Source organism: Ranitomeya imitator, chromosome 6 (genome assembly GCF_032444005.1).
Source record: "Ranitomeya imitator isolate aRanImi1 chromosome 6, aRanImi1.pri, whole genome shotgun sequence".
Lineage (NCBI taxonomy): Eukaryota > Metazoa > Chordata > Amphibia > Anura > Dendrobatidae > Ranitomeya > Ranitomeya imitator.
The window spans coordinates 381,266,903-381,286,674 of NC_091287.1; the positions used below are offsets into that span (position 1 = coordinate 381,266,903).

The 19,772-nt window shown below is 46.3% G+C and overlaps 1 protein-coding gene across 5 annotated transcripts in view; it reads right to left on the reverse strand.

Annotated features, from left to right (window-relative positions):
- The window catches only part of ANKRD12 (ankyrin repeat domain 12), a 198,865-nt gene extending 180,747 nt beyond the window's left edge, over window positions 1-18,118 (reverse strand). For 3 of the 5 annotated variants that reach the window (XR_011314080.1, XM_069731054.1, XM_069731057.1), the window contains exon 1: window positions 17,318-17,475. The gene's annotated coding sequence lies outside the window, so the exon portion shown is untranslated. Of the gene's footprint in view, window positions 1-17,317; window positions 17,476-17,757 lie in introns of those variants that run through there. The other 2 variants (XM_069731056.1, XM_069731055.1) reach the window with 2 other exon arrangements.
- Window positions 18,119-19,772: the final 1,654 nt, after the last annotated feature.

The following is a 19,772-nucleotide window of genomic DNA, read 5'->3' on the forward strand; positions in this document are numbered from 1 at the left end:
ATCCTTTGCTTGGCTGCTGTGACAATGGATTGCATAGTATAAGGGGGAGGGTGGGTAACCACGTAGCAGGGGTTTCCTCCCTTTATTCAACTACTTAGATGCTGTGGTTACCATTGATTGTGGCGTCTAAGGTCTTAAAACGTCAGGGACTGGTAATGACTGATCCCCGCTGCTCCGGTAGGGTGCCAGATGTAACCCTGCAGCAAAGGCCATCGAGCCAATTCCATCCCTGCACTCCTGTATGTTGCAGTGCGAATAGGTCTCACAACATGCTGCACTGACCATGTACTTCACAAAGCACTGACGGGAAAGAAGGGGTTAATAGCTCTTGTAAAATACACAGTAAATGAGATACACAAGAGAAGCAAGACAGCTGATGAGAGCTATAAAAAGCTTAAATTAGAATTTTTCATGAACTCCAGTGGAAATATTCTAACTAACCTCCAAGGGGATCAGCAATCAGATCTGTGCACATCTCAGGAACGTCAGCGATACACTCCACAAGCCGTATGTACGCCCGGCTGTACTTGGGTCCAGGGCACTTTACATGGAGGATGTTGTGCTCAGTCAACGGTTGCATTACACCACTGCCAGTAGATACTCATTAGCTCCTACTGGTGGGAAGAGCCATCACTGTGATAAGCATGCTGGGTTCAAATAAGGCAGAGATGATACATTTCTGGACTGTATTCATTTGAATGGGGTATGTCGAAATCTTAAAAACACCACTTCAGATGCATGGAATGTTATTTTTTTTTCCAGTAGCTAAATTTTCAGAAGCAAAGGAGCCACTTGTGCCATCTACATATGCACCTCACAAGATTAAATATTGTTCCAATGATGAAAATACAAGACAGGAAAAATAATTCATTGATGATAGCTTAATGACAACGTGGTAAAAACCTGCAGTCAATAACTAAGGGAAAAACCATACAGATAATTTACGGTACCTATACAAAACACTTCAACAGAATCACAGCTAAAAGCAAGTAATGCAACAGGAAACACAGCAAGTGTTCGGATGTAAATCTAGCTAACCTCCGTATGACGCCTCACATAGGCACCATTGAAACTAGAAAAGATTTTCTGCAGTGAAACACATCCAAAAACAGATTCTGAAAATATAACGTATGACAAAGGATCGCAGAGCACACAGGGCGAGGACAATGAGAGCAGATGCTCAGCAGCAAAAATTCTAGGGACATTCCCACCTTGCAAAAGGAACAAAAGACTGCTTATGTATGCACATACATCCTCTATATGCAGCCATTCGCTTCACCGAGCAATTTCTCTCCTGTGCTGTAGTATTTGCTACAGACATCATGTTTGGTTATTGACATTTTTACTTCCATCTCCTAGGAATTAAATATTTGGATAATAAATAATAACTGCATCTCCAATTTATGCTTATTTGCATTCATAGAGCAAATTACAATTTCACTACTGAACTTGCAGACATGACACAGAAGTGAGTGTTTGCCAAGTGCCTTCATCCAGAATGAAATCACACGCTAATGAAGCTGAGGAACCTAAAATATCCTCGTTAATCATCTTTCACCTTTACTGATGGATCTCTGTTACACAAAAGGTCGGGTTCACTTTTTAAAACAGAGCTATGACAGAATGTCAGCATTAGTGAGGAAGGGGGCACATGTCCTGTGTCATCGGTTACTAGAACGAAAAGGCCAGAATGATCCTCTGGTCCTATGCCCCCAATTCATCATGGCTTGATGAATACTGCACTGGAGTAAGCCCCAAATTCATAAAGAAGCGTGCACTCCTAAATTAATTTAGCACATCTCTCTGCTGCCATGTGCCAGCGCAATACACGTTCTACAGTTTCAGACTTGAGAACATGTGTTGTAATTTACACCACTTTTGTGGCATAAATTGAGATAAATTTGCTGAGCTCATTCCCTCAAAACTTTAACCACTTTCTAAAATTATGGCTAAGACTGGAGTAAAAAAAACAAAAAAACAAAGACGCAAAAAACTTTTGCATCTGAGTTGCACAAAAATTGTGAGGAATTGGGGCCTATGCCTTCAGACAAACATCTTCACTTCTTGATTTTATCAAAAAAGCAAATAAGAAAAACTCCCAGCTATGACTAGTCAGAAGTCACATAAAAAGTAACCCGTTTAGGGCATATTCAAGCAATCGCTTCAAAGATGGGATCGGTCTTTCCTGGATGAAGCAGAAGTGGTTGCAGTCTGTGGCATGCACCTTGTGTATTATTTGGCACCACTCTTTCAGAGTCCATTGGGTACACAGGCCAAGTTCACCGGGAGAATTTCACTGCAGTGAATTCGCCTCTGCACCGTGAGACTTTCTCCTCATTGTGCTAGCAGAAATCTCACCGAGGTCACTGCAGTTCAGCCCGGCTGGGAACGAAGCCACAGTGACAGGAGGTAACCTTGATGACGTCACTGCTAGTCACTGACTCTGTGCTTGCAGCAGATCATTTCTCAGTGGTTCTCAGCCTGGACAGTTGCATCTTGGCACTGTCCAAGTTAAAAACTATTTATCCCCAGACATGGATTACGACATGGGACAGAACGACAGACAGGAGAGGGATATTGTTTTTTTCTTTTTGTTTTATTACAGGAGATAAGGGATTCAATGGAATGGACGTTAGGCAAGTATAACTGTTATTCTTAAATAAAAAAGGAAAAAAGTGTGGTTCGTTTTTATTTCAAATAAAAGACTTCATTCTGGCTGTGTGTTTATTTACACTAGAACGATAGGATTAGTAATGGGCAGGGAATCTTATAGATGCCTCTCCATTACTAATCCTTAGGCTTGATGCCACCAGACAATACAAAGGTGACAAGTCACCCCAAAAATATGAACCCCACCTGCCAGTGGGAAGAGTTGGGAAAAGAGCAAGAATTGGCGCATCTAATAGATGTGCCTTTTCTCGGGCGGCTGTGGGCTGTTATTTTTATACTGGGTGGCCAAAATGCACGGCCCCTTATCCTGAGAACAACAGCCCCAGCTGTCTGCTTTAGCAAGGCTGGTTGTCAAAAACGAGGGGGCGGGGTGTTTGAGGTTACTTGATGCAACCTCATTGCTGAATAGATAGATATGTGTAGGGAGAAAGCTGGGGGCGGGAGAACACAGCAGGGTCCACCTTGGTGACTAGTTCTAAAGGTACCTTCACACAACGATTTCGTTAACGATATCGTTGCTTTTTGTGACGTAGCAACGATATTGTTAACTAAATCATTATACGTGACAGCGACCAACGATCAGGCCCCTGCTGGGAGATCGTTGGTCGCTGGGAATGATCAGGACCTTTTTTTTTTGCTCGCTAATCACCCGCTGTCATTGCTGGATCGGCGTGTGTGACACCGATCCAACGATGTGTTCACTGGTAATAAAAGTAAATATCGGGTTACTAAGCGCAGGGCCGCGCTTAGTAACCCAATGTTTACCCTGGTTACCATTGTAAAAGTTAAAAAAAAACCAAACACTACATACTTACCTTCCGGTGTCTGTCACGTCCCCCAGCGTCGGCTTCCCACACTGACTGTCAGCGCCAGCCGGCCGTAAAGCAGAGCACAGCGGTGACGTCACCGCTGTGCTCTGCTTTACGGCCGGCGCCGCTGACACAGTGCAGGGAAGCTGACGCCGGGGGACGTGACAGACACCGGAATTTAAGTATGTACTGTTTGTTTTTTTTAACTTTTACAATGGTAAAAACACAGACTTCAGTTTAGCAACACCATAAACGCATTCATCTACTTTCCCAGAAGTGTTTGGATCTCCATTAAAGAGTGTCTGTCAATCCTCCTGACATGTCAATGTTTAGTAAATTGAAAAATAATTTGGGATTTTTTTTTTATGTTCCTATGATGCCTCTTAAGATATTTCTGAGTACATTACCAACTGGTTTTGCCTCTTTGACAAAGGAGTGGTGTCTAAACCAGTACTGTGACATTGGTGTCCACTTATATAGAATCGGAATAAAATGGACAGACTCCAAAAATATATAATACATTGGGTACAGTAATTCAATGTAGTATGTGCTGAAAATTTTCTCAAGAATTTGGGAAAGTTATGGAGTGTCCTATAAATGTCTTGTGTTCCTAATCTAAGGATCTCGGCTTTTTAGTGGAGATGAATCTCTGCTGTACTTTATGCACCAGGAAGGAATGCCGGCACCAGGAAGGAATGCCGGCACCAGGAAGGAATGCCGGCACCAGGAAGGAATGCCGGCACTTATCTCAGAACTGCTAGGGTGAACAGGAAAACAGGATTAAGGTAAGTAAAAAGCTTGATTTTTGTATCATTATGGTGATGAAAAGACTCCTACCATTTTACTCAAACAGGAGCAATGTATGAGGGAATCGGAGTTGAGCCAGGGAAATTGAGGAGGCAGAGTGGGAAGTTTGGCTTACCGACTTCACAGCCCTGGTCTAAACAGCAATAAAGGGACAATGACCAATTCCCCAATGTATTCTTATAAATTTATAATTTATTTACGTTTTTCCAGGAGGTGATTAATTATTTTTTTTTTAAGTTTCAACTGTCATTTGGGGTTTTTAAGGAGAAGAAAAAAAAAAAAAAATGATAACGTTTTGGTTCTCAGCTGTTTCGCTATTGAGACTTCTCAGCTGGGAGGTAACAATGTGGGTAGAGTATGGGAGTTTCAGCATGGAGATATAAGGAAACTGCTTTTTGCTTCCTAGTGGTCTTTAGTGTGATGTGAATGTGGCATCTGGTTACAGTATGTAGTGACAGACTCAAATTAACTATTTAAAGGCAACAGGTTGCTTTAGCTGCATTATACACGGTGGCATCTTATTAAACGGCTAATAACTACCAATATCTACACTACGGCAAAGTTTATGCTCCTTAGTTGGAGAGGAGGTAAATCTTTGCCCAATTTGCATTTCATTAATTTACCTTTGGTGAGTTTATACAACCACTGGCAAAAATTATGGAATCACCAGCCTTTGAGGATGTTCATTCAGCTGACTGTGAACAACCAACATCTTTTGCAACATTGTGTGATGATTTACCCTCTTTTAAGAGTTTGATAATCCTCTCCTTTGTTTCAATTGACATCTCTCGTGTTGGAGCCATGATTCATGTCAGTCCACTTGGTGCCTCACAGATATAATGATGGCGTGCACTCAGTCAGAATTTGCGAGGTGCTGGTGTAATGGATCAGTAGACCCTGGGTACTAATAAATATGTATACACCGCACACTCCAATGACGTGTGATTTACACTTAAATATTTATTAGTCACAAAATAAATTTGGATAGGGGAGCGAAACAGAAATATAGTGCTGGAAGCGATATATAAAGCAAACGTTTCGGCTCAACCAGAGCCTTATTCATTGAATCGCTTATCCACAAGAAGTAGAGTGAAGCGGAAAGGGTAGATATCCCTCAGTGCCAAGATTACGGCTATAGCTGAGGTATAGATTATGAGTCCTCAAGGGTGCTGGCCCGAAAGATATGTTGTAGCCTGCAGAGTAGTGGATATAAGCGGCACTCCCGCTATGTCCATAGCAAGGCACGGGAGCGCCGCTTATATCCACTCCTCTGCAGGCTACAACATATCTTTCGGGCCAGCACCCTTGAGGACTCATAATCTATACCTCAGCTATAGCCGTAATCTTGGCACTGAGGGATATCTACCCTTTCCGCTTCACTCTACTTCTTGTGGATAAGCGATTCAATGAATAAGGCTCTGGTTGAGCCGAAACGTTTGCTTTATATATCGCTTCCAGCACTATATTTCTGTTTCGCTCCCCTATCCAAATTTATTTTGTGACTAATAAATATTTAAGTGTAAATCACACGTTGTCATTGGAGTGTGCGGTGTATACATATTTATTAGTCCACTTGGTGCAACAGCTCTCCAGGGTGTGATCACTCCTTTTTAGATGCAGACTAACGAGCAGATCTAATTTGATGCATGGTGATTCCATAATTTTTTCCTCAGAATTGAACGATTCCATAATTTTTTCCCTATATGCTTAGTTAAAGGGAACCTGTCACCCCGTTTTTTCAGATTGAGCTATAAATACTGTTAAATAGGGCCTGCGCTGTGTGTTACTATAGTGTATGTAGTGTACCCTGATTCCCCATGTATGCTGAGAAATACATTACCAAAGTCGCCGTTTTTGCCTGTCAATCAGGCTGGTCAGGTCGGGTGGGCGTGTTCACAGCGCTCTTTTCTTCCCCAGCTTTCCGTTGGTGGCGTAGTGGTGTGCGCATGTCCAATTTCCGAATTCCCTGCGCCCACGTGAAGACACAGCGCGCGATCTGCGCTGTCATCCCTTTCATCGGTGGGGCGGCCATCTTCCTGGGGCCGCGCGTGCGCAGATGGAGTGCTCTGCTGCACGGGGCTTCAGGAAAATGGCCGCGGGATGCCGCGCGTGCGCACAAGAGATCGCGGCGGCCATTTTCCCAAAGCCGAGTTTGCATCTCGGCTTTGGGAAAATGGCCGCCGCGATCTCTTGTGCGCACGCGCGGCATCCCGCGGCCATTTTCCTGAAGCCCCGTGCAGCAGAGTACTCCATCTGCGCACGCGCGGCCCCAGGAAGATGGCCGCCCCCACCGATGAAAGGGATGACAGCGCAGATCGCGCGCTGTGTCTTCACGTGGGCGCAGGGAATTCGGAAATTGGACATGCGCACACCACTACGCCACCAACGGAAAGCTGGGGAAGAAAAGAGCGCTGTGAACACGCCCACCCGACCTGACCAGCCTGATTGACAGGCAAAAACGGCGACTTTGGTAATGTATTTCTCAGCATACATGGGGAATCAGGGTACACTACATACACTATAGTAACACACAGCGCAGGCCCTATTTAACAGTATTTATAGCTCAATCTGAAAAAACGGGGTGACAGGTTCCCTTTAAAAAAGTAACCATTACTGACTACCACATTTTTTGTTCTTGATTTCTTTTAGTGTTTCTTAAAGCCAGAAAGTTGCCATTTGAAGTGACTTTAGTTTTGTGCCATGTCTGATCTTTTTTTTTTCTACAAAATTAAACAACTGAATGAACATCCTCCAAGACCGGTGATTCCATAATTTTTGCCAGAGGTTGTAGTATCATGCTCATATATGGGACTGTTGGACCCAACACAAGTTTTCTGAATGGTTCTGTCTTTTCACAAATGAAATGAAGGTACAAAAAAGGAGCTTTATTTATGGAGACTTCACACACCGAGGTTTCACTGCTATTTTTTTCCTGCCAGCTTCTTTTTCCTATGCAACTACAGAGCGCTTTGAGGATGCCGAATTTTGACCAGTTTATGGTATTTTTGCTTCCATAGATCTCCCATGGTGTTTAGTTCTTGCTTACAAAAACTTGTAAAAAAAAAAATAAAAAAATAAAAAAACGCGACCACTGCAACCAATAAGGGACTTGATAGTGACGTGCTGGTCATTCCTACAGCACTCACATGCATCTTTGAACTGAAACGGAAGTATAGCGAGAGCTGTGGCCAATGGGGAAGGGAGTATTATTTAGGGATTATTCTTTAACCCCTATCTGACCTCGGACGGGATAGTACGTCCGAGGTCAGATCCCCTGCTTTGATGCAGGGCTCCGCGGTGAGCCCGCATCAAAGCCGGGACATGTCAGCTGTTTTGAACAGCTGACATGTGCCCGTAATAGGCGCGGGCAGAATCGCGATCTGCCCGCACCTATTAACTAGTTAAATGCCGCTGTCAAACGCAGACAGCGGCATTTAACTAACGCATCCGGCCGGGCGGCCGGAAATGACGTCATCGCCGACCCCAGTCACATGATCGGGGGTCGGCGATGCGTCTCCATTGTAACCATAGAGGTCCTTGAGACCTCTATGGTTACTGAACGCCGGTGGCTGTGAGCGCCACCCTGTGGTCGGCGCTCACAGCACACCTGCATTTCTGCTACATAGCAGCGATCAGCAGATCGCTGCTATGTAGCAGAGGCGATCATGCTATGCCTGCTTCTAGCCTCCCATGGAGGCTATTGAAGCATGGCAAAAGTAAAAAAAAAAAAAAGTTGAAAAAAAATGTTAAAAAAATAAAAAAAAAAATATAAATCACCCCCCTTTCGCCCCAATCAAAATAAATCAATAAAAAAAAAAAATAAAATCTACACATATTTGGTATCGCCGCGCTCAGAATCGCCCGATCAACCAACTAAAAAAAAGCATTAACCTGATCGCTAAACGGCGTAGCAGGAAAAAAAATCAAAACGCCAGAATTACGTTTTTTTGGTCGCCGCGACATTGCATTAAAATGCAATAACGGTCGATCAAAAGAACGTATCTGCACCGAAATGCTATCATTAAAAACGTCATCTCGGCACACAAAAAAATAAGCCCTCAACCGACCCCAGATCACGAAAAATGGAGACGCTACGGGTATCGGAAAATGGCGCAATTTTTTTTTTTTTTTTAGCAAAGTTTGGAATTTTTTTTCACCACTTAGATAAAAAATAACCTAGTCATGTTAGGTGTCTATGAACTCGTACTGACCTGGAGAATCATAATGGCAGGTCAGTTTTAGCATTTAGTGAACCTAGCAAAAAAGCCAAACAAAAAACAAGTGTGGGATTGCACTTTTTTTGCAATTTCACCGCACTTGGAATGTTTTTCCCGTTTTCTAGTACACGACATGCTAAAACCAATGATGTCGTTCAAAAGTACAACTCGTCCCGCAAAAAATAAGCCCTCACATGGCCAAATTGACGGAAAAATAAAAAAGTTATGGCTCTGGGAAGGAGGGGAGTGAAAAACGAACACGGAAAAACGAAAAATCCCAAGGTCATGAAGGGGTTAATATTCAGTAATCAACCTCTACACAATTTCTCTGGGTAAGGCCAGGATCACACATGCGAGAAACACGTCCGTGTCTCGCATGTGAAATCCAAGCTCTGGCGACGGCACTTCGGAGCGGAGCGTGCGGCCGCATAGGAACACATGGAGCCGCACGCTCCGCTCTGGAGTGCAGGCGCCAGAGCTTGGGTTTCACATGCGAGACACGGACGTGTTTCTCGCATGTGTGACTCCGGCCTAATGATTAAAAATAGAAACAGTCTGGGAAAAAACCCTACTTTACCGCGATGGTTGAGTACAGAATGCACCAGTGATCTGCACTAAGTCAGGAGATTATAACATCCCTGGTGGTCAAGGGCTGCTCACTACTAGGACAACCCCTTTAATTAAAGTGCCCCGTGTAAAATAAAAACACCACATATTCTCCTGCAAGACCAGCTCCTTTGCAGCCATCACTGGCTGCAGAGCTCACATTTCACTTTGACCATGTTGTTCAATATTCATATCACATAATATCACGCAATTGCACACAGACAAGTGCTGACAACACTGGGACGGTGTTGGTCCAGGCGAGTATACGGTGTTTTCATTGTACATCGGGCACTTAAAAAAAAAAAAAAAATGTCTCATCTGCTTTTTTTCTACAAAATTAAACAACTGACTGAATATCCTCCAAGGCCGGTGATTCCGTAATTTTTGCCAGAGGTTGTATATTTATTAGGTAACATCTCCCATTATACTCTATGGACCAGAAAGTCAGAAGATGGGTAAACAGAGCAAATTCTGCCATATCCAATTATAAGGCTCCAACTCCGCATTCAGATGCTGTTTAGAAGGTGCAAATTATGAAAAGAGATTCGCACCAGATTTTGTGCTCACTCTGGTTTCTGTAAAACTGAGGGAAATCATCTGATACAACACTGCACATTTGCCAGCCCCCTTTTTTGACATAGCTGATACATAGCTGGAGTCACGGACAGATTTAACTATTGAAGTGAACAGTCATCCAGCCCCTTTCTCACACACACAGACGATGTGCCAGTGCAAACCTATAATGAGGCCTCTTTCACACTTCCGTCTTTTCAGATCCATTGCAATGTGTCATTTGGGAAAAAAAAAACGGATCCTGCAAATGTGCCCACAGGATCCGTTTTTTTCTCATAGACTTGTATTAGCGACGGATGGCCACATGTCACATCCGTCGTGCGACAGATCCGTCGTGTTTTGGCGGACCATCTGGAAAAAAACAGTTCAATGTAACTTTTTTGTCTGCGTCGGGAAAACGTGTTGCGACGGATCCTGCGGCATTCGTCGCTGACTAGAATGGAAGCCTATGGACGCAAGATCCGTCGTGACACATCGTATGACGGAATCCAGCGCTGGAATCAGTTTTTTTTTTTTGTTTTTTGTTTTTTTTTTTAACACAGCATGCTCAGAACCAAGAATTTGTAGCCAATTGGCCAGACAGGCCCCAAATCTACATAAACCTGGCCTGGGGCGTCACCCACAAATGTGCCAGCAAGACTCCTGCCAGCCTGAAGACAGACAGCCAGTCAATATATTGGTTTCCCTATTTTCCAGTAGCCAATCACATTTGGGAGACTCCCATTTTTAGGCATGGAAAATGGATCCGTCAAAAAAAAAAGGGAAAAAACGGATGGTAAAAACGGATGCAAGGGATCCAGTTATTTTTGACGCATCCGTCGATACGTCGCACTGACGCATTGTGACGGATTAAAAAAAACGGAAGTGTGAAAGAAGCCCAAGGCCTCTTTCACACTTTCGTCTCTGTAGCCCTATCGAGATACGTTTTTTTTTAAAAAAACAGGATCCTGCAAAAAAATTTGCAGGATCCTGCAAAATCTCATAGACTTGTATTAGCGACGTATCGCGACGGATGGCCACACGTTTTGTCCGTCGTGCACTGGATCCTGCGAGATTTGTCGGCCCGTCTTTTCAAAAAAAGTTCCGTGAAATGTTTTTTGTGTGCAGTGGAAAAACGTTCGACGCCTCCTGCGGCATACGTCCTTCCACAGAATGGGAGCCTATGGACAATGGATCTGCGCACACTGTGAAACGCAGGAATCCAGTGACTGATGCAGTTTTTACTTCTGAGCATGCCCGGAAGCATATTCCAAAGTCAGTCTCTCTCTCCATAAAATTCGGCCAGGAACTCAGTCGACGCATCCGTCATAACACTGGATGCGTCGCACACATTTTCCTCTATTTTCACAACATCCGTCGACGCGTCATTTCACTGCACTATGACGCACAGCCAACGATGGAAGTGTGAAAGAGGCCTAAGAAGTTACCCAATCATAAGTGGAATTGTCATTGAGGGAATACAGCAAATGCCCCAGAGAAAGTCAGAACCGACGTTTCCAATGTAATCTGGGTCTAATGATGCGTAACCTTAGCTCATTTAAATCGCTTTACTCCTGTCTCACCATTATACAGAGCAGGAGAGATGAGCTGTCCAGTAATGCCATCACATACAAGCTGTGGCGCTGGCCCAGGTGTAAGGAGTAATGCCCAGATAACTGGGATAGATCTAGAGTGCTGTACAGTCATGGCCAAAAGTTTTGAGAATGAGACAAATATTAATTTTTCCAAAGTCTACTGCTTCATTTTTTCTAATGGCAATTTGCATATACTCCTGAATGTCAGAGTGATCAGCTTAACAGCAATTACTGTACTTGCAAAATCAATATTTGCCCAGAAAATGAACTTTAACCCCCAAAACACATTTCAACATCATTGCAGTCCTGCCTTAAAAGGAGCAGCTAACATCGTTTTAGTGATTGATCCATTAACACAGGTGTGGGTGTTGATGAGGACAGGGCTGGCGATCAGTCATGATTAAGTAAGAATGACATCACTGGACACTTTAAAAGGAGGCTGGTGCTTGGTATCATTGTTTCTCTTCAGTTAACCATGGTTATCTCTTAAGAAACACGTGCAAACATCATTGCACTGCACAAAAATGGCCTAACAGGGAAGAGTATCTCAGCTACAAAGATTGCACCTCAGTCAACAATCTATTGCATCATCAAGAACTTCAAGGAGAGAGCTTCCATTGTTGTCAAAAAGGCTCCAGGGCGCTCAAGAAAGACCAGCAAGCGCCAGGACCGTATCTTAAAACTTTTTCAGCTGTGGGATCAGACTACCAGCAGTACCGAGCTTGCTCAGGAATGGCAGCAGGCTGGTGTGAGTGCTTCTGCACGCACTGTGAGGCGGAGACTCTTTGAGCAAGGCCTGGTTTCAAGGAGGGCAGCAAAGAAGCCACTTCTCTCCAGAAAAAACATCAGGGACTGACTGATATTCTGCAAAAGGTACAGGGAGTGGACTGCTGAGGACTGGGGCAAAGTTATTTTCTCCGATGAATCCCCTTTTCGATTGATTGGGACATCTGGAAAACAGCTTATTCGGAGAAGAAGAGGTGAGCGATACCACCAGTCTTGTCTCATGCCAACTGTAAAGCATCCTGAAACCATTCATGTGTGGGGTTGCTTCTCAGCCAAGGGAATCGGCTCACTCACAGTCTTGCCTAAAAACACAGCCATGAATAAAGAATGGTACCAGAATGTCCTCCAAGAGCAACTTCTCCCAACCGGCCAAGAGCAGTTTGGCGCCCAACAATGCCTTTTCCAGCATGATGGAGCACCTTGCCATAAAGCAAAGGTGATAACTAAATGGCTCATGGAACAAAACAGAGATTTTGGGTTCATGGCCTGGAAACTCCCCAGATCTTAATCCCATTGAGAACTTGTGGTCAATCATCAAGAGACGGGTGGACAAACAAAAACCAACAAATTCTGGCAAAATGCAAGCATTGATTATGCAGGAATGGACTGCTATCAGTCAGGATTTGGTCCAGAAGTTGATTGAGAGCATGCCAGGGAGAATTGCAGAGGTCTTGAAGAAGAAGGGTCAACACTGCAAATATTGACTTGCTGCATTAACTCATTCTAACTGTCAATATAACCTATTGGTACTCATAATATGATTGCAATTATATTTCTGTATGTGATATAAACATCAGGCAAACACTAATAAAAACCAGGGGGCAGCAGATCATGTGAAAACATAATTTTGGTGTCATTCTCAAAACTTCTGGCCATGACTGTATGTGCCAAACACTGCATGTACAACCCATTGTACAAGAAGCGCTCCTCGTGTTGTGCGAGGACATTCATAATTAGAGTTGGTGAGAGTTTATTCACATGTCTCCGTCCATCAGCCATGACAGTGATCGCTGGATGGGAGCACCACCCATTACCTGATGGCATCTAAGGCTCCTATTTTGATTTGATGGCCTGGCACAACATTACTTGTACGTCACACAACAATTATGTTGCACCATTCCAAGTACGGTAATCAAAACAAGAGTCACAGATGCCAACAGGTAAGGCTTCTTTCACACTTACCGTGATTTTAGCTGCCTGTTTTTGCAGGCCGGATCGCCACAATTTTCCCGGTCTGCTGCAAAAATCTGCGAATAGCCGTTTTTCTGTATTAGAATAGTAGGAAAAAAGTAGGGACCAAAAAAAAAAAAAAAAAAAATTTTAAGGCCGTGTCCGTAAGCCGTGAAAAATAAATCGAACAGGCTCAATATTCTTTCACGGCCGTAGATACGGCGCTGTGTGGAATTATTGCGGCCTCATAGAAATCTATTGGGGCTGCAAAAATGGGATGAAAAACCATGGCAAGTGTAAAAGCCTAAGAGACAGCTCTCACTCACCTGCCCAGTGGCTACAGATCACTGGTGTGTCTGACGGACTGGAACTTGTAAATCAATTTGTAACAATTCTAATCATCATCGTCATTACAGCACTAGGAAAGTAGAGCTGCAACAGGGAGCAGTGATGAAGATGACGGCATGTGAGAAATACTGCACTCTGGATCTCTCCCGGGTATCGGGGCATTACTCGCCAAAACCTGGGGTGGATCCATAGCATTGCATGTAACATTACACTACGTTTCTCCTCTCCAATGGTCTTCCTTCTCAGTGAGATAACGTTAGATGCATCAGTCTTACAATATCACATTGGGAGGGAAAAAAAAAAAAAAAAAATCAACACAGTTACAATATGCTACATTTATACAGCCCAAAATAAGAACTGCTTCAAAACCCATGATAACTAGTCCCATCTAATACAAAGATCTTTAGGCTATGTGCCCACGTTGCAGAAAGTTTGCAGAATTTTCCTGATCAAATCCGGACTCCCTTGGAAGGAAATCCACTTGCGTTTTTTTTGGGCACATAGCCTGACTGTGGCCGTGACTCAAAGTGTTTTCGCTAGATTTCGATCACAAACACTGACAAATTATAAGAAGCTTTTGCACAACTTGAAGTTTCCAAAGTAGATGGAGCATGGACAAGAAGAGTTGTGGTGAAGGCAATCCGACAAATTTTTCATAAATTACGCCAAAAACCTACTCTAGTCCAGAATGTCTGGAGTAACAATTCTGGTGAGGCGCACGGAGAAATGAATCCTACTCCTCCTGCAAGGCACACATGTGAAACACCAATTTTAACTACTTGGGTCAAAAATATACACATTAAAGGGAATCTGTCACCCCAAAATCAAAGATGAGCTAAGCCCACCGGCATCAGGGGATTATCTACAGCATTATGGAATGCTGTAGATAAGCCCCCGACGTATCCTGAAAGATGAGAAAAAGAGGTTAGATTATACTCACCCAGGGGCGGTCCCGGTCCTCCCATCTTCATAGGATGACGTCCTCTTCTTGTCTTGACGTTGCGGCTCCAGTGCAGGCATACTTTATCTGCCCTGTTGAGGGTAGAGCAAAGTACTGAAGTGCACAGGCGCTGGGCCTTTCTGACCTTTCCCGGCGCCTGCGCACTGCAGTACTTTGCTGTGCCCTCAACAGGGCAGACAAAGTACGCTGGAGCCACAGCATGAAGACAAGAAGAGGATGTCATCATAAGATGGAAGGCCCCGGACCGCGACGCCCATCGGACCGGACCGCCCCTGGGTGAGTATAATCTAACCTCTTTTTCTCATCTTTCAGGATACATCAGGGGCTTATCTACAACATTACAGAATGCTGCAGATAAGCTCCTGATGCTGGTGGGCTTAACTCCTCTTCGATTTTGGGGGTGACTGGTTCCCTTTAAGAGTTAGATTTTAGGCTACCTTTAGGACAGCATTTTGCCGGGCTTCGAGGGATTTTGTTTGGGATAAAGCTGTATAGAGTTTAAAACAGAATGTGAGCATATTACTGACCTACTGAAATACTTACAGCTCCAACACAGCTCCAGCACCCCCTCTCCACTGCCCCTGCCAGTCTTTGTTGACTGGGCTGGAGTGGTAATGCAACGTTTATTATTATTATTATTTTTTTATTTATATAGCACCATTAATTCCATGGTGCTGTACATGAGAAACGGGTTACATACAGGGTTATAGATATTTACAGTACAAAACTTATGATGACAGACTAGTACAGAGGGGAGAGGACCCTGTCCTTGCTGACTTACATTCTACATAGATCATGGAGGTGCCCACATAGGCATCACTCCCCGAGGCCAGGGATCACCCAGTTGGCTGTAGACTGGATGCCACCACACATTAGTGGAGAGCAACAATGGCTTCAGTAAGCAAACATTATTTAATATTTTATTTTTTCCACTGAAAACGCTGATATATGTGAAGATAGCCTTGGGCAAAAGACTCAAGAGAAAGTTGACATTTGTCAAGCGGTGAAGGGTCGCAATGTGGAGAATTGTTTTGTGCTCACAAGGTGCAGCAATTCTTAAGGGTGCACCAGAAAAGAAGGTGGAGTAGTAAACCTCTTGCCAAATTATATCAAAGCCAAGTGGAGCAGAAGACAGAAGCAAACGAGAGGCGATGCCATGTCAACCTGCCTCCAGGGAGATTACTGCTAGGATGTGCCATTTCTTATTTTCTATGCGGCATTCATGCCTGGGTTTGCATTGTCTCCAAATGCTCGCCTGTGGAGAAAGAAGGAACACACCCCCTTCTTCCTACTAGCTTTATATCACACCACTGTCAAATATATGGACGCACGGTCAAGAAAAAAAAAAATACACAATTGGTTTACAGATATGAAATAAATGAATATACCCCCTCCCGTACTGGGTGCTCCAGGCAGAACACTGTAACCTTTTTACAAAGAACAGGTAAGGTTATTAATTTGTGGTCCGTGTGTGCAGCCGAGACCGGCCAAATGCTGACACAATGCACTTTATTCTGCCTTGTGATTGATGTGATAAAATGGAAAGTAAAAGCACAAAACCTTAAGGTTGGCCTGAGAAGCTGTATGTAGCCTGGAGCCATGACAATGCAGGCAGCTGGGCAGGGACACATCCAGCAGCTGGAACTCAGCCACAACAATTTATAGCACAGAGGCCAGTGGGGGTCCACAGCAGCCATCCCCATGGGAAGGTGGAGGCGCACGCCGGCCACCATGGTCTCTCCACCTGGGGATGTTGGGGAGGGACCATGGTGGCCATCAGAAGCCACCAACTCCCCAACAATGGGCCCACAGCGGCCAGCGGGAGCTGCCACCACCCACACCCGCAGGGGGGCCCACGGCAACTAGAGCAAGCCGCCATCACCACCAACCCCCAGGGGAGCCCACAGAGGTAGCGTGGGCCATCGCTGCCACCACCATCATCAGGGGAGCCCATGGAGGCCAGTTCAAGCCGCCACGAACTGGGAGGGGCTACTGGAGTAGGCACAAATCACTACATCCCCTTTGGGGGTCGCAGCAAACAGCTAGCTGGTGCAAGATGATTTGCACAACCTGGTCCATCACCGCATCGTATTCATAGACTGGATTATTTTTCTTACAGAGACAGAGCGTCTCCGCAAGATAAATAGACATGCTGCGGTCTGGAAAGACGCGCCACATGTCCTGTTACACAGGGACGTCAGATGAGCCGTTCACGCACAGTGGACACGGGATATCATAAAACCCCCTCCGCTATGCTGTAACATCTGGACGCTGTGGCTGTACGCAGCAAATCCTGAAGGCTTCCTGACCGTGGAAGCATAGCCTAACTGTGGCATCCGTGGCTCTTTGTGCAATTAGCCGGCCTAGCGCAACATAGGCGAATGACAAACTGCAACAATGACATTGCGCCAATCCTAAGAATGCCAGATGCCGGTGTCAGGGACCATCCAGAGGGCACACATGACCCTAGTCGCTGGGCCGCTGCCTGCAAATCCAACTCTACGGCCAGCACAAGCCACAGCACCACAGTGCCCAGCACACAACAGAGGGGTGGCAGAGGCTGGCAACACTACACAGGTGGCCCAGGGGCTGTCAGTGGGCACACAGCCACGTCCCAGTATACATGTACCCCTCTGCCATGCCGCCGGGAACTCCTGGGGGACAGCACTGCCACACTCTGCCCGGGCACAGGGGGTGATAACCGCACTGAGGCACAATGTGCGGCACACAACAACACTGCCATGTCTGCCGCCCGAGTCCCGGCCTAGGCTCCCATGTGACCCGTCTGCCCCTTACCTGCTGCACGCCGTTACTTGTATCCCGCCCGCCACACACTGCAGACCGTATCGGTGCGAGAAGCGGGGCGCACGGCGCTGACTCCCCGGTATCTCCTCACGGCAGCGCTCACACCCCTCTTCTTCCCTCTCGGCCGCCCTCCCCCTCACTACGCGCTCCCCGCCTCCCTGCACACAGCCCTCAGCGACCTGCAGCGGATTGGACGACGCGCTGCAGATCACGTGATGCCAGGCCGGCGGAGCGAGATTGGACCAGATGTGGGCGGAGTCTCGGCGAGCTGTCACTCACAGGGCGTACACAGCACAGCCTGCACGTATAGAGCAGAGGGCTGCGTGACAATGGGGCGTGCAGCTGCACCGCTACCAAAGGGGGCGCTGCCGCGTCCTACGTCCAGCACAGCATACAGTAATCTGTCAGTGTCTGGCCCATCCCCCACTCACGTCCTGGCTGCCAGAGATAACGCACTTCCACATAGCTCCTCCCTCCACACGTCACGGAAAGGCGGGATCCGTCGGTACAAGCTGGCACTTGGAAACAGATCTGCCGCCTCTGATTGGCTACTGGGTTACTGACGTCATCCAGGGATGGCTGCTGTGCCTAGAAGAAGGTTCTCGAAAGTGGAGGAGGGAGAGCACTGGTCCGAGGTGTCGGATGCTGCCAGCGGCTGCCCAGTCTTCCTCTTCGGCCATTCGGTTCTGTCTGTTGTCTTGTGTGTGTAGCACGGAGGTTGCCATTGTTGGGGTCGCCTTCACTATTGTTGTGATGGCGCAGTGAGTATTGTCCCATAGACGCCTCGGGCGCATGCGCGAAATCTAGGAAGGGTTAATGACGTCACTTGCGGCAGTGACGCAACCATCTGTTGTTTTGACAGCGACTGTTATTGAGGTACTAACATGTGCGACTGTGAACCGCCGGCAGAGGGCGACCTTCCGTGATGGCAAAGAGATGTAGCTTGTAACTATGGAAACTGCTCGTTCTTCCTGGAGCCTGCCGGTGTCCTTGGTGCCTGCTGATTGCAGTGCACTGGTGTCGTGCTTAGTGGCTGCAGCGGTGTGAGGATCATTGGGTGACAACATATCTGTCAGCATGTACACAGACCGGTGTAATAGTGTGAGGCTGGTGTAATACCATGAGGTTGGTCCGACAGTGTGAGGCTGGTGTAATACCGTGAGGCTGGTCCGACGGTGTGCGGCTGGTGTACTAGTGTGTGTGAGGCTGGTGTAATACCGTGAGGCTGGTCCGACGGTGTGCGGCTGGTGTACTAGTGTGTGTGAGGCTGGTGTAACACTGTGGGGCTGGTGTACTAGTGTGTGTGTGTGTTTGTGAGGCTGGTGTAATACTGTGGGGCTGGTGTAATACCATGAGGCTGGTTCAACAGCGTGAGGTTGGTCCGACAGTGTGAGGCTGGTGTAATACCGTGAGGCTGGTCCGACAGTCTAAGGCTGGTGTAACACCTTGTGGCTGGTCCGACAGTGTAAGGCTGGTGTAACACCGTGAGGCTGGTCCGACAGTGTAAGGCTGGTGTAACACCGTGAGGCTGGTCCGACAGTGTAAGGCTGGTGTAACACCGTGTGGCTGGTCCGACAGTGTAAGGCTGGTGTAACACCGTGAGGCTGGTCCGACAGTGTAAGGCTGGTGTAACACCGTGAGGCTGGTCCGACAGTGTAAGGCTGGTGTAACACCGTGTGGCTGGTCCGACAGTGTAAGGCTGGTGTAACACCGTGAGGCTGGTCCGACAGTGTAAGGCTGGTGTAACACCGTGAGGCTGGTCCGACAGTGTAAGGCTGGTGTAACACCGTGTGGCTGGTCCGACAGTGTAAGGCTGGTGTAACACCGTGAGGCTGGTCCGACAGTGTAAGGCTGGTGTAACACCGTGAGGCTGGTCCGACAGTGTGAGGTTGGTGTAATACCGTGAGGCTGGTCCGACAGCGCGAGGCTGGTGTAATACCCGATGTCTGGCCAATCTTACAGATGAGTCCACTTGGCTGAGTTGTCCGTTTGCTCCCACAGATCTTCTGTTTTAGGCCGGGGTCACACTTGCGAGTTCAATGCGAGAAACTCTCATCAATACCCGGCCCTGCTGCCGGCACTCGGGACCGGAGTTTGCGGTTGCATGTATTTCTATGTAGCCGCACGCTCCGGTCCAGAGTGCCGGCAGCAGTGCTCGGACTTGATGAGAGTTTGTCGCATTGAACTCGCATGTGTGACCCCGGCCTAAGGAAGAGAATTGATTCTGCCCTATCTGTTGTGGTCCTAAAATAAGCCCCTTCTGCAGCCTATAGGGACCCGTTCTGCAGATGCTGGTTACACATGAGGAGTGTGAATAAGTGTGTTTGATCAGATATTTGGGATACATTTGCTGGACAAGTTTTTATCCTTGGGGCTCTTTTCCACTTGAGAGAAAAAAAACGGTCCGATTTACGGAAATGAAAAAACGGAGGAAAATATTGGGATT